This window comes from Larus michahellis, chromosome 1 (genome assembly GCF_964199755.1).
Source record: "Larus michahellis chromosome 1, bLarMic1.1, whole genome shotgun sequence".
Lineage (NCBI taxonomy): Eukaryota > Metazoa > Chordata > Aves > Charadriiformes > Laridae > Larus > Larus michahellis.
Window position 1 is genome coordinate 54,790,193 of NC_133896.1, and position 13,382 is coordinate 54,803,574.

Here is a 13,382-nt window from a genome sequence, read left to right on the forward strand (position 1 = left end):
AGGAATAATAAAGCCTCTGATTTTTTTCATTCCAATTAACTGCTCTAACTGGATGCCACAGACTTCCTGGGAGAGGTAAGTGCTGTCCAGGACAGCTACTCCAAGATCTGTGTAATCCAAGGGAACATTATGGTGACTATTAAAACACAGGAGTGCCATCATCGCTGTTCTTACCAGGTGATGAGCCAGTGACCTCTCAAAAACATCCCAGTGGTAAAAGGGAAAAATTCTGACAATATATAACCACCCACCCACCCTCAACCCTTCTGAGTACAGCACTCCCTCCATGGTTACCTGCTGGAACTAAGCACAGTTGTTTTGGTCTACAGGTGTCTCCAGCAATGGTGTAGAAAAGGGAAAGTTTCCACCATGTACTGGGCTGAGACCTATTGCTCTGCAGATGTCCCTGTTAGTGGGCAATTAAACAGTCCCAAAAGCATATTGTCCTCATCTAGTCCCTTCCTGCAGTCAGGGTTTCTTAAGTGGTTTCTTGTGTGCTTTGCTCCATCCAGTTTTGAGTGAATCAGATGATGGGAACTCCTCTGGGATGCCGTCTTGCAGTCATGTAGATTAATGTTTCCTTTGCTTAATTTAATTTACATTTATACCATTTATACTCCCTCAGACAACCCTAAACAGTCTTTCTCGCTCCCTGGTGCTTCTGCACCCCTGAAGTTCTCATATGCAATTCCCGTGATGCTCTTCACAGTTGTTATTTGGCCAACCTACACAAGCTGTAAGCCCTTCCAGCTTTTTTATCATTTTATGTTCCTCTTTTTTTTTTTTTATTTCCCTCCAAGTTGTTGACATCTAGCTAGCACTGAGTTGTCCAGAACTAAACATGTCTTCAAACTGCGGTCTCACCGCTATATTAAAAAATAGGACTACTGCCTATATCTCTGAGAAGAGGTCTCTGCCTTTACAACCCCAAATTAAATTAACTGCATGATTTTTGCTGCCATATCACATTGCAAAAACATATTAAATCTGCTGTCTGCTGTCTCCCTGAGGTCTTCTGGTATTTCTGCTTTCAGTGCTTGAGCACAGATGATTCCTCTCTTCACCTCCGTTTCTGTCTTTCAGTAGCTTGTATGTTGTACCTACTGCCTTTTTAGACACATGGGATCATTCAGGGTTCCTCTTTGAGGAACAGCAGTGTGATTCCTTACACAAAAGCAAATTATCTCTATTTTTTAGTCTGTCTCCACCATTTCCCCTCCAAGCTGTCCTATGATAATCTGCCTCAGTGCAATTGAAAGGCATGCTACTCTTTTTGGTTTCCAGAGTTTCCTATTTATAACTACATAGAGCGCTGGCCTGTATGTTAATAATCTGCAACAATCTGTTTGAACGTCACATACTGAGGATCATGGGTTGAAACTCTTTTGCTGGAGAAAGGGAAATGCTGTTCCTTCCTTAGGAAGTTTCTGTCCCAAATGTCGAGAATATGGATTAGCTTTTTTTCGGTGGGGAATGACATATTAAAATGTTCCTTTGTGCAGGAGACATCTTTCTAGGGGTGGCTGGCTCAACACTCTGAAATTAACTTCCCTGGGAAATAAGGTCTATCACAGAAATTGCCATTGTCCTCATTTTCTCTGGTATAAACGTAGAGCAATGTGAATAGAGGAAATTAAAAAAAAAAAACAACAACAAACTTATGAAACCAAAACACTTTGCTCCATGTATCATATTCTTCCTGGGGAGAGAACAAGAAAAAGAAAAACAAACGCTCCATGTGACAGATGTTAGTCAGATCAGCTAATGCAGTCCTAGAAGGTACTTGGATATTACATTTATGAAAACAGTGCAAGAATCGATACAGAAGGGAATACATTTTATCATATTCTATTTCACAGATAAGAGAATCTGGAAGAATCGGTTAAAGCAGGCAAGACATTAAAAGTAAAAGTGGTGGTGTAGCTGTGATGGTCTAAAGATCCTAGGGAAGCAAGGGTTGTGGTGAAAGGTAATATCTTTTATTAGATCAACTGATAGAGCTGAAAAAAGCAAACAAGCTTTTGGGCTCAGGGTCTCTTTATCAGATCTGACAGAAAGCAGCAATATTCAAGCTAACTACAGGTTAGATGCAATTGCTCCTAGTTTAATCTAATTATATTAATCCATTTGACCACTTCAGGAAAAAAAAAAGGAGCACCTATGGAGCAGAAAGGGGTGTGAGCAGAAGTGACTGACAGGTTTCTGGTTCTCTGCTGTACCACTAGCAAAACAGGGTTGTTTGTGCTGGTGACAAAGGGAGAAGTCAGCAGGGAGGCTGGAATGGGCGAGGAAGGCAATGTTTCCATTAAATCCAAGAGCTTTAGTATCTAGGGATTCTAAATTTTAATTCTGAGCTTTATCTTTTGGGAACATTTTGTAGGTCTCCTTTGGGATAAGGATTGAGGGGTTCGAGTTGTTGCTGTGTGACAAATACTCTCCTAATGATGGGTACGTGTTTCTGTCCTTTATTGGCTGGCTGTAACGCACTCGTTCTAAGACAGCAATTATTTAGTTTCATTCACGTGGTTTCTGTGGGGGTATCTCGTGTGCTGGATGAAGCGATGAACTGTAGAGATTTGGGACAAGTACATGCAGGAACAAAGAATTTCGGCGGTTTTGCTGTGGGAGGAAGGGCATTGATTATGCTGTCTGTGGAGCGGTACTGGCGTATTTCACGTTTGATGCTCTGGCGGTATCTGGTTCTATTTCATGTGTTTTCATCTGCGGATTTGCTTCCTGTAATGAGCTGGGAAAGGGAGAGCCTGAAGGTTAGGACAAGAGGCACTGGGAAAAAAATCTTTCAGAGACAGTAATTTGAAAGATTATTTTATGTGTGTATTTTAGCATGGAATATTATCGCTATCAGGGGCACGTGATTGCAGGAGGGAATGCTACAGTAGAGACTCTAAAATAAAAAGCAGAAAAACAAATTTGCAGAGCTAATGTGGTCAGAGACTTTGCCAGTCCTTGTTAATTTTGGTTGCACTAGACAAACACCAAATAAACCTTATTCCCTTGAAAAGTGATTTTCTAAAATTGCTGTTGTTGCTGTTGTATCTTTATTGCAGTAAATTCGTATCTGTTTTGCTGGAAGAGTGACCTTGCTGGATAAAGCAGATCACCACTGTTCCCCTCAGAGCAGGTGCAACAATATCTGCAGGGCTGGCTGAATCTCACAGCTTCTTCGTGCGTTTTGGATGGCTGCAGGTCTTATTGCATCCGCTTTATAGAGGAAGTTTTATGGTCTGTAGGTTCTCATGTATGTGCTAGCTTGCAGGGTGCCATTTTTTAATGTCAATTGTGGTGTCTAGAAAGCTGATGCCAGTGTAGGAGCAATCTTGGGACTGACCAGAGCAGCAGGGAAGCTGCTCATTGAATTTGCGGTTGTATTTGATGAAGGAGTCTGAGGTTTTCTGAGCTGTCCGCATTTCTGATAGAAATGTCATCTATGTTTCCTATATACAACCTGGCTTGGTGGTGTAATGTTTTTCAGACTTGGCTCATGAAGAAAAATGGCATATTGGGGCATTAAGGAGCTGCAGAAAGGTGATCTCTCTCTACACCCCACTTACAGCTTGGCAAACAAAAGGAGATGACTAAATGCTGTCTGAAGAAGAGCTGGATGCTTGCTGCATGATGTAGCAGATACGAAAATTTCACATGGTTCAAAAAAAAATAGACTGAGTGGACTGAAGAAAAACCCTTTGGAAGCTGTCAAATACGAAGACCTCAGTTGTGGGTTGAGAAGTGCCTGACCACAGGATCACCAGGTCGTGGGGGATTCTTCTGGGGCAGTGTTGCCATCCGCCTGTTGCAGCTGACAGTCTGTCTTGGGGTTTGCCTGTTCAGCACTCTCGGAGCAGGATGCTGATCTGACTCAGTACTGCTATTTCTCTGATCTCTTCTAGAGAAAACGAGGGGTTTTCCTCTCTTTTTATTGCGAGCCCCAACTAGAACGCACATAATTACGTTTTTATTTACTTTCCAGACTGCTGCGGCAGGCCCAGGCCTATGCATCAGTGCCTGAAGCGCAGCAACAGCAGCCTCACGAGGGGAACAAACCCACTGTTCAGGGGTCCGTTTTACCCACTCCTACCCCAGGCTAAAGGAGGCCGGCGAAGCCCCTGCCTACTTGGCTCCCCTGCGGCCCCCGCAACACCCTCACTACCCGTGAGGCGGCCAGCGGCCTTTCCTCTAGGAGAGCCGGCGCCCGCCCCGAGGCCCACCGCAGCTCCCTTTCCCCCGCCGCAGCGGGGCCTGCCGGGCCAGGGCAGAGGCCGATCCCACCGAGGCCTCAGGGGAGGGCGGGCTAGCGGCGCCGCCTCCTCTCAGGAAACGCGGGCGAGAGCGTGAACCTGGTGCGGGGGGGACACGACAAACGACGGGTCGCGGGGGCCCGGGGCAGTGCCCTCCCCCGCCGCCTCCCCCTCAAGGCAGCGCTGTGAGATGCCAGAGCCCTCCTCCTCCTCCGCGCCCGGCCCTGCCGAAGGAGCCCGCCCCGCCGGCGGCTCCTCCTCCTCCCCCGCCGCCGCCGCCGCCGCTCTGCCAGCAGCCAGTCGGGCCTGAGACCCGCGCCCGGCTGCGGGGCCTGCCCTGTGCGCCGGTGGAGGGCGGGCAGGGGCGAGGGGAAGGAAAAAAAACCCACCCTAAACCCAGCAAGGAGAAGCCCCCGGAGACCGACCCCCCGCCGCGTCACATGAGCTGACAGGATCCGTACCCGCTCCCCTCCGCGCAACAAAGAATCGGGAGCCCCCTCTGCCCGCCGCGGGACGGGACGGGACGGGACGGGGCGGGGCGGGACGGGGCTGCCATGGGACCCTGAGGGCCGGCCCCCACAGGTAAGCGGCGGCCGTTACGGCGGTTGCCCGCCCGCCCGCCTCACCTTGCGCGCGAGGGCGCCCCCCCCTCCTCGCGGGGCCCGGCACCCCACAACCCACCTTCTCCTCTCCCCCCCCCATATTTGTTTTGGGGTGACTTTTTTAATCGCTTGGATTTTGTGTGTGTGTGCGCGGTGGGTTTTTTTTTTTTTTGGGGGGGGGGGGATTATTTGTTTTTAAGCGGGCCGTAACACGAGCTCTCCCCGCGGCCCCCTTCCCCACCCACGGGGAACGGGGCGCTGCGGGTGGGAGACCCGCCGCCCTCGCCTTCCTCAGCCGCCTTCCCCGCGTGTGAGGGACGGCGCGGGGGGGAAGCGCTGATGCTTCCCGCAGGCCGCCCCTCGCCTGGGTTTCTGTCCGTCTGTCTGTCTGCAGCCGCCGTTGATCTCCCGTCCCTTCATATTCTTTTCTTTTTATGGCGAACAAACGGTTAACGCTGCGCGGTTTTGTGCATTCCCTCCTTCCCCTCCCTTCGCCCATCTCCTTCCCCCCCCCCCTTATAGACCAAGACGTCGTGACCTTTCTGGCTGTTAATAAGAATATTATTAAGGTGATTATTATTTTTGTGAAAAGCACCATCCCGCTTACGAGCAGCCTTTCCCAAAGCTGGATTACTGCTGGCGGTGGTAGCCGGCCCCTCGCCCACCCGGGACTTGCCCACCGGGATCATGACTGGAAGTTGTTGACAGCATATGTACCACAGGCTCCTCGAGCGAGCGGCCTCGCAGCCACCCAGGGTTATGGCTGGAAACTCCCGGTGGGAGCCCAGGCAGTGGCGTGGCGGGACCCGCTGCCAGGTGAAAAATACCCCAGTGAGGCTGGCATCCCAAGCCGCTTCTTGTTTGGGACGCGCTCGGCCCTGGTTTTCCTGGGAGTGTGGTGCTGGGAGAAGTGTCAGAGATGGTAGAGGTCAGGAGAAGTTTGTGAGTAGGAGAAGGGGGTACTAGGAAGGTGGGCGGGGGGCGCAGGAGGGGCTTGTAGGGAGTGGGGTGGCGTGAGAACAGGCTGGAGGCCGGGGAAGAGTGGGCAAGGGGAGAGAGCACAAGTGATGGAAACAGGGGGCTCGGCCCCACGAGTGCTCTCCCCTCTTTGTGTGTACGGCGTGGTATGATGCTGCTGAAGCGAATGGTTTGATGTGTGTTTGTGGGTGGTTTTTTTTTTGCCTTTTTTTTTTTTAGATTTTATTTTTGGCCTGCAACCATTTCTGCTGTGATACGAAAATAACCTGCTCCTGGGCACAACTAGCATCTTCCTTCATACACCAAGCAGCTGCCTGGCTTGAGTCTTAACGCAGGCGCCCGTTAACACTGGCTCTGTCCAACTGGGAGTGTCCCTGGGAAGGAGTTGTCTTCCCCTGTGTGGTTATCTTGGCTTAGTGGGGACGGAGAAGAAACCACAGTTCCCTTTCAGAGGAAGGCGCTGGGCCGGCCTCGGTAATCGTGTTAAATCTCTTCTTTTAAGTCAAAATTAAAAATAAGTAATGCTACAAAGTGAGGAGGAGCAACAAGCCACCCAGTGCCCTCTGGGTACCTGATGCCTGTGAAGGCAGAAGCAGCCCTGGCGAAGCCATTTGTGTTCAGGTGGTGGGGAACGACTGTGGTTCAAGCAGCAGAAAAACGATGGCACACCAGGGAAGGCTGTGGGGAGAGGGGAAGCTGAGGGTGTGTAGCACCTTCCAGTGCAGCTAATGTGTCCTGAGATGTTTCACATCTCTTGCTGCAGACTTTGGAAAAGGCGAGGAGGTTGGGCAAATACCACCGTCAGCCTCAACTGTTTAAAGGCTATGAGTTAGCCTGCGCAGGCTGCCCCCACCCCAACATTTTTAAGGAGTGACATTGGGGTCCTTGTTGGCATCCTCAGGGTGAACCAGATTGCAAGTTTATGTATATCGTCATGCAGACTTGGACCTGGAGTTTATTTTTAATGAAAGCCGGGGATTTTATGTAGTGTGACTTCAGTTAAAGCAGCGAATGCTACAGAATATGGGGCAAAACCATGAAGGCAGGCAATGCTGATTTTAATTGCTCATTTTTCCCCAACCGCTTCTTTTTCTAAGATTTCTGTCCTGACTCCTCCCCTCCCTTTGTGGGGTGTTTCTTGGTTGTGGTGGGGAACAGAAGAGAACTTGTCAATAGCCAGCTCAAATTCTGCTGATTAGTGCTGAAAATATGACTGATTTTTAATGTAGCTGGCTGTGTCATGAGGTCCTGGACTGGGACCCTGACAGTTTGTTTCATGTGGGTCATTAGCCGCAATGGAAGACTAATGACTGTGGCTGATGACTTGTGTCTTCACAAAATAGGAGAAAAGGTTGGCTTTTCCCCTGGAGTGGACAGGAGGTTTGGAGTGAAAGTTAGTCTGTCTGTCCCTTCCCTTCAAAAAAATGTACAGCACATTTTTGAAACTGAGTCATCAGGTACAATTTATTTCAAGTATTTTTAAGCTATTATGAATTTGATGCACTTTGGCCACATGCTTACTGGAAATTTTAAGACAGTCTTGCTCAGATTTGCCCTGGCTGGGCTCAGAAAGGTGATGAGGGAGTTTCCTTGCTGGGGCCCTTTCGGATCCACGCAGAGCACAAGTGTCTTAAAAGAATCGGGGCAGCCACCATACAGTACCTGCTCTGCAGAGGTGGTATAGGAGCAACATAAACTATCCAGCCCCATCTTTCTGGCCAGCCTTTGCTGATGGGGGTGAGCTGGTAGCTGTTGTGGCCGGAACCAGGAAGAGGTGGAATATTTTGATGCCCTGTGCTGTTTGGACTAACTGGGAAGGGAGGGTGCGAGGCTTTTGTCTGTCAGCCAAGCCTGTGCCGAAGGCCGTGCTGCCTCCCCCTGACAGACCAGCGTTACCTTTTGACTCTCTCTGAGCTGTGCTTCTTGAGAGGTGCAGCACGGGGTCAGGTACGTGGTGTGCCGGGGGCAAATCCCCCCCCTCAAGTCACTTTGTCATGGAAGTCATAACAGGGATGTACAGGAATGAATCTTCACGAATTATTATTAGTGTCTGCTGACCTGGCCAGGATTGTGTAATGACACTGAGTAAGAGATAAAAGGTTTTATATCCCATAAACTTCTTCTCGCTTCAGGGTGAACCGCCAGGGTTTTGGAAACCTGTGAGTTTGATGGCTCTCTGGTAACTGCAAATGGATGCAAACATTAATAACTTTAAATGATTCCTTAAAAATAAGAATAGACACAGACTATAGGCAGGAAAGTGAAAGAAGAGCTAATTGCTATTTTTTTGGGGTGTATTTTTAAAATCACATTTAATCCTGCATATATGATTCTGCGAGTGACCCAGCAACTCCAGCAGTTTATTCATTTATTTAAAACAGCTTTGTAGTTCACCTTGAAAACCACTTCCTGCCATATGGTTGTATTATTTCCCTATGCCACGTTTTTTGCTAATTATCAAGACCATTTGCTTTAAAATAGGTGTTTTTAATTTCACAGCCTTGTCTGCCTCTCCTGCTTGATCCTGCCCTGGAGTCAAGAGGCTGTGTCTGTTCATTCTCCATGGCAACAGGCTGTGATTTACTTATTTCAATTTAATTAAAAAGCAGCTATCAAATTCTAGGCATCTTATATGTTCCTTATATTAGAAAAATATCAGTGGATCAGTCTCCACAGCAGATCTGCCAACCTCAAAAATAAAATTCTCAGCCTGAGCCACTGGTTTCTTTCCCAGTCTGTCCCCCTTGGAAGAGTTTAGGAGAGGGAGGGGTGCTGTGGCCTGTCCTCAGGTGGAGCAGATGAGGGCTGCTGGACTGGGGTTGTGGGTAGGAGGCAAGTTCTGGACTCCTGTGGCGTTGCTGATAACACTGGGGTATCAGTTCAAACCGCAGGACTACCTGTTCAAGCCCGTTAGTTCACCTCTCTCCGCCTGCTGTTGTGCAGCTGTTGGGAGGTTTTGGGGCTTGATGGGTTGGGACAAACACCCCAGACCTTGCCTGTAAAGGGGAGCATGGGTTGCATGCCCTGTATGTGGACTGCCACTTGTGGGGCAGGCGCTTTCTGCAGCAGCTACATCTGCTGAGCCATTTTTGGGGCTAGTGCGAGGTTGTGATGCCGTTGCAGGCTTGGGTGAAAAGGGTACAAGTATCAGCGGGCACAAACATCTGTACTTGCTGCAGTGGAAATGCAGAAAATGGCAGTTCTGCTAGAAGTGTTATGGTGTTTATCAGCTCTCCTCATGTGAGAGATTTTACAAGTCAAAATCCTTTGTGTTGTGTTTGGTTTTTTGGTCCATCTTGAAGCCTATCTGTTTTCCAATGTGTGCATGGTACGGCTTTTGGTTTTAAGCTAGTCACAGTGCAGAAGCCCACAACGCCCTGTTGGTTTAAGCACGCCTGGTATTTCTGTGCAGGCTAGAAATGAAGGCCTTAATCCTAAATTAGTTTTCTAAGTGCTGTGGTTGTAGAAATACTAGTTTGTGGTAGTCAGGGATAAAGAAACATACAGGCAATGAGAGGCAATTGTTGGCTAAAGAGGGGATGGTGTCAGGAAAGGCCCTTGGGGATAGATGGAGGAGCGTGGTGAATTTACTAACCTACAGGTGTTAGGTTTGGTAGTAAATGGACAGAGAGTGTAATTAAGGAGTGCCAAAATTAACACTCCTTTTTGTCTTCAATACCAACACCCCAATTCTTAATAGGATTATTTTCTCTTGAAGGGACTATTCAGATGACTCAGCCTTTGGAGTACCTGCAGGCTGGTGGTGTTTTCTTCCTAGGAGAAGCTGGGCCTGCTGAGTTGTATAACTAGACTCAGGTGCTATTTCTGAGCTCTGCTAATGTGTGGAAGAAGAAAAGTTGGCTGTGCATTTTCATTAAGCCTTAAGGAGCAGTTATCATCAGAAGAGTGCTTGCACAAAACTGCACGACTTTTTTTTTTTTTTTTTTTTCCCCTTTGGTGTTGCTACTCCTGGTGCGTTTTCAAAGTCACCGCTGTCAATTTTAACAGCAGACATAGGTTTTTGCTTCTCTTAGCCCTGCCAAAGCCCATGAGGCTATGGCAGAAAATGCTGGATCTCTCCTGGCTTGCCTTCATCGATTAAAATTATGTCCAGAGTTCCTAGCTGCAGGTTCCTGGTGATCATGCATCAACTGGGAAGACCCTCTTTGAGTCCGTGAGGTTATCAGTTAAGCATGCGTTTACTAGCAAAGCGAGCATGGGATGCTGAGCGGTAAATCTGAAAGCTCATGATGTTGTTCCTAATAAAAACAGAATAAACCCAAGCAAAACCTAAAAGCAGGTTTTTGTTTGTTACCGTTATTTAAGCAGGTACATTCAAGGAATTTATATCCCAACTGGTAACATCCTTAATTCTTTATTACTGGTTTTACTAGAGTACAGTCATGATCTGTATTCTTTAAGAGTTCATCTGTTCCTCTTGCTTATCCAGCTTTGAAGTAGACCTCGCTGATATTAATTTCTGTATAGCCTGTAACCTCATCTATAAAATGAAGGGAATACTTCATACAGGCAGCTGTGAAGTTACATTTATTGTCTGTAAATTGCTTTTAGTAATTGAGCAGAGGAGGTGGAGAGGAATAAAGACAGTGGAGTAATATGGGCTTGTTTTTTTTAATCGAAAAGAACTGCATTATTTTTGTTCATCTGATGATGTGGAAGATGATGGGGAAAGAAAAATGCTTTATCAAGAGCACCCTGAAACTAATTGTTAAGTTTGTAATGAAAACAGACATCTCTGAGCATAGTGATGAAGGCAGCCATCTTGTTTGATAATAAGAGAGTCCAATTTAGAAAGAGGCGCAATTATTATTGGAAAACCTGCAGTACCTCTTTTATTTCTGTCTGGTTTGGGTCTGCTCAGTTTTAGTGTCATTGTTTACCTACATGGCTGCCTTCATCATCCAGTTCAGAAATGCTATTGGTAGGTAGAGCCTAATAATAGGTAAAACTCCCTGTTTTAAGATTATTAGCAAACACCTCTATTGCAGACTTTTCAGCTAGGCCCCTTGTTTTGTGCGAACCAGTATACTTGTTGGGTGAAACTGCAGTTTCACGTGGGTAAGGATGGATTTTCTTGCTGTAGCTGAACCATTCTAACCACTTACTCTTTCTAAGAGGGGTGGGTGGTCATACCTTGCTCGTGGCTCTGTGGTCATATTCCTTGCCTTGTGCCCGCTCTGGTGCTAAACGGATCCAGCTTGTTCAGCTTTTGGAAAGCTGACTTGCCCAAAAATATAAAAAAGTGAATAGTTTTCTCCTGGGACAGGGAGCTGAACCTGCTCACCAGGTTCAGGCTAGTGTCAGAGCTGCTGCGCAGGAGGGGCGAGATTTGTTTTGCCAGCAGTGAAAGGTAGGGAATGAAAGAAAGGTGGAAATGGGGCCCCCCTTTTTTTGGCAGCAGTGAACTATTAGCCTGGTTCAGCTGTAATGTGAAACCTCGCCCTCGGCCTTCATTTTCAGGTCCCTCCCTTCCCCTCCACTCCTCTCATTCTTTCCCCACGTTATACTTTTGCGCGTCCAGATGCTGACTCCATTCCCAAGCAGCATTTTCAAAAGGGGAAAAAAAAGGGGAAAGGTTGAGTTTCACTGCCTCTGCAGTGAGAGGCATACCATAGTTCCCGAGAGCCCATTGCTAACAGCCCATTGCTATGAGCCTAAGAACAATTATTATTATTAGGCTCATATATTATTATTAAAGGACTCAAAAAATAGTAGCCATAACCCTCCTCTATGAGAGGTGAAAAGGAGGCTGCCTGAGAAGATAGCTGTAGGCTGAGCTTGTGAAACAGCTTCTCCAAATGTGGTGATGGTGGCCGTTTGGACTGAGGTCTTGGAGTTGGTGGGACCACATGGTCCCTGAGGCCTGGAATAAATGGCATGGGCAGGGAAACATTTGGAGAATTTTCTGCATGCCCGTGGTGAGACGGGCCTGAAGTTGAGTACCACAGCACCAGGAGGAGGTCTCTCCATCTCTGAAATGTGACTTGCAATTCCTCCAGGTGCAACTACATGACTAATTTTCAGGCATTGGCAGAAATTGGGAAGGCCTTGTGTGGGACACTGCTGTGGTAGTGCAGAACGATGCTGTCTTGCTCTGGGGATGTGGTGAAGATGGGTGTGCTGAAGCTCAGACTCCATGGGAACTGGCCAAGGCAAACTTTGCTTCTGCTGACAGGCATGAACAGTGTTCCTGCCTCAGCTTTGGCATTGATAGATCAGTGTATCTGCATTACCCCTAGCTGACTGCAGGGAAGGAGGGATGTGTCACCTAACGAGATGCATGCCCCAGTGTCTACTTAGCGGGGGCACGGTGCAGGTCAGAGTGTGCATTTGGGAGACTAGATGGAGGCGTCTGTTGGCCTACAGTGATTGCTTTATGGCTGAAGGAGCAGATACTGTGCCTGTCTGATGAATTTTATACAGCATGAAGGTGAAGATGATGTCAGTGAAGAGTAGTGTGCCAGAGGCAGCAGGATGCAGTGAGCCTATGCATGTGTGGACTGACCGAGTGGCTGTACCTGGCAGGAGGGGCAGGTTGCAATCAGTGTGGTGCACAAATTGGAAATGTGTGTGCAGCCATTTTCAAATAAGGAAAGTAGTACGGAGGGACGAGGGAATTTGCTCCAACTTGAGAGTTGTTAGAGATTTGTTTCATGCTGTACTGCAGTTGGTTGGGGCTTTTTTTAAGCATTTAAGTCTAAATTCTTCTCGTTGGTATGTGAAGACATTATGGCAATAGAAAGATTATTGTAGGGTTGTGTTGCTTTGCATGGTAAGATTATGCACTGGGTGGCTGTTACAGTGGGTTTGTGTTCCAAGGATGGAGTGAATAAAGGAAAGAACCAGTGTATTGATATTAAATAATGGTGCCACTGGATGTGCTGAGCACAAAGTGTCTTTGTTTTCAAGGATAAGGTTTTTTTAAAATCTGACACACTTACAAGCCAGCTGCAATATTTTTTTTTTAAAGACACATTTATAATAGAGGGAGCAATATAGAAAATGCTGTAAGTAATCTCATTGAGAAGTATGTTTTTCTTCTATCCCCTTGCACATGCGTGCAGCCTCTGGGGAAGATGTTAGTGAAGGAGCTGGATAATCGGGGTCTTCTCCGGAGCTGCCATTGTTCTGATTGATGTAGTGGGTATTACCTGGGGGATGTGTACAGATGCAGGGGCTGTCTGAGGTTTCGTCTCCGCAGTCTCCCTTTTTTTCCCCACTCCTCCTGGATAGAGATATGTATCCTGGCACTTTTGTCTTCCACCTACAACTCTTTCTCATCTCCTGTAAATACTTGCTGATTTTTTTTTTATTGTTGTTCTTCTGGCACATCTTCAATTGTGCTTGTAGTTGGTGACTCTCCTCCTGTGCTGCTTAACCCATGATGATGGGTGTTCCTGTAAGCCAGTCTTTTCCTGGATCTCTTCGCTGAATTTTCCTGCAATCTGCCCAGTCTGGGGGCTTCTCTGCTGTTGTGTTGGTCATTCTAGTGAAGATCCAGGTATCACAGCTGACTCTAACAGTG

General features: G+C 47.4%; 1 protein-coding gene across 5 annotated transcripts in view; it reads left to right on the plus strand.

The window, feature by feature from the left end:
* Positions 1–4,330: 4,330 nt before the first annotated feature.
* TCF20 (transcription factor 20) overlaps positions 4,331–13,382 on the plus strand; it is a 130,316-nt gene continuing 121,264 nt past the window's right edge. For 4 of the 5 annotated variants that reach the window (XM_074577581.1, XM_074577653.1, XM_074577664.1 and 1 more), the window contains exon 1: positions 4,331–4,838. The gene's annotated coding sequence lies outside the window, so the exon portion shown is untranslated. The remainder of the gene's footprint in view (positions 4,839–13,382) is intronic. The other variant, XM_074577623.1, reaches the window with a different exon arrangement.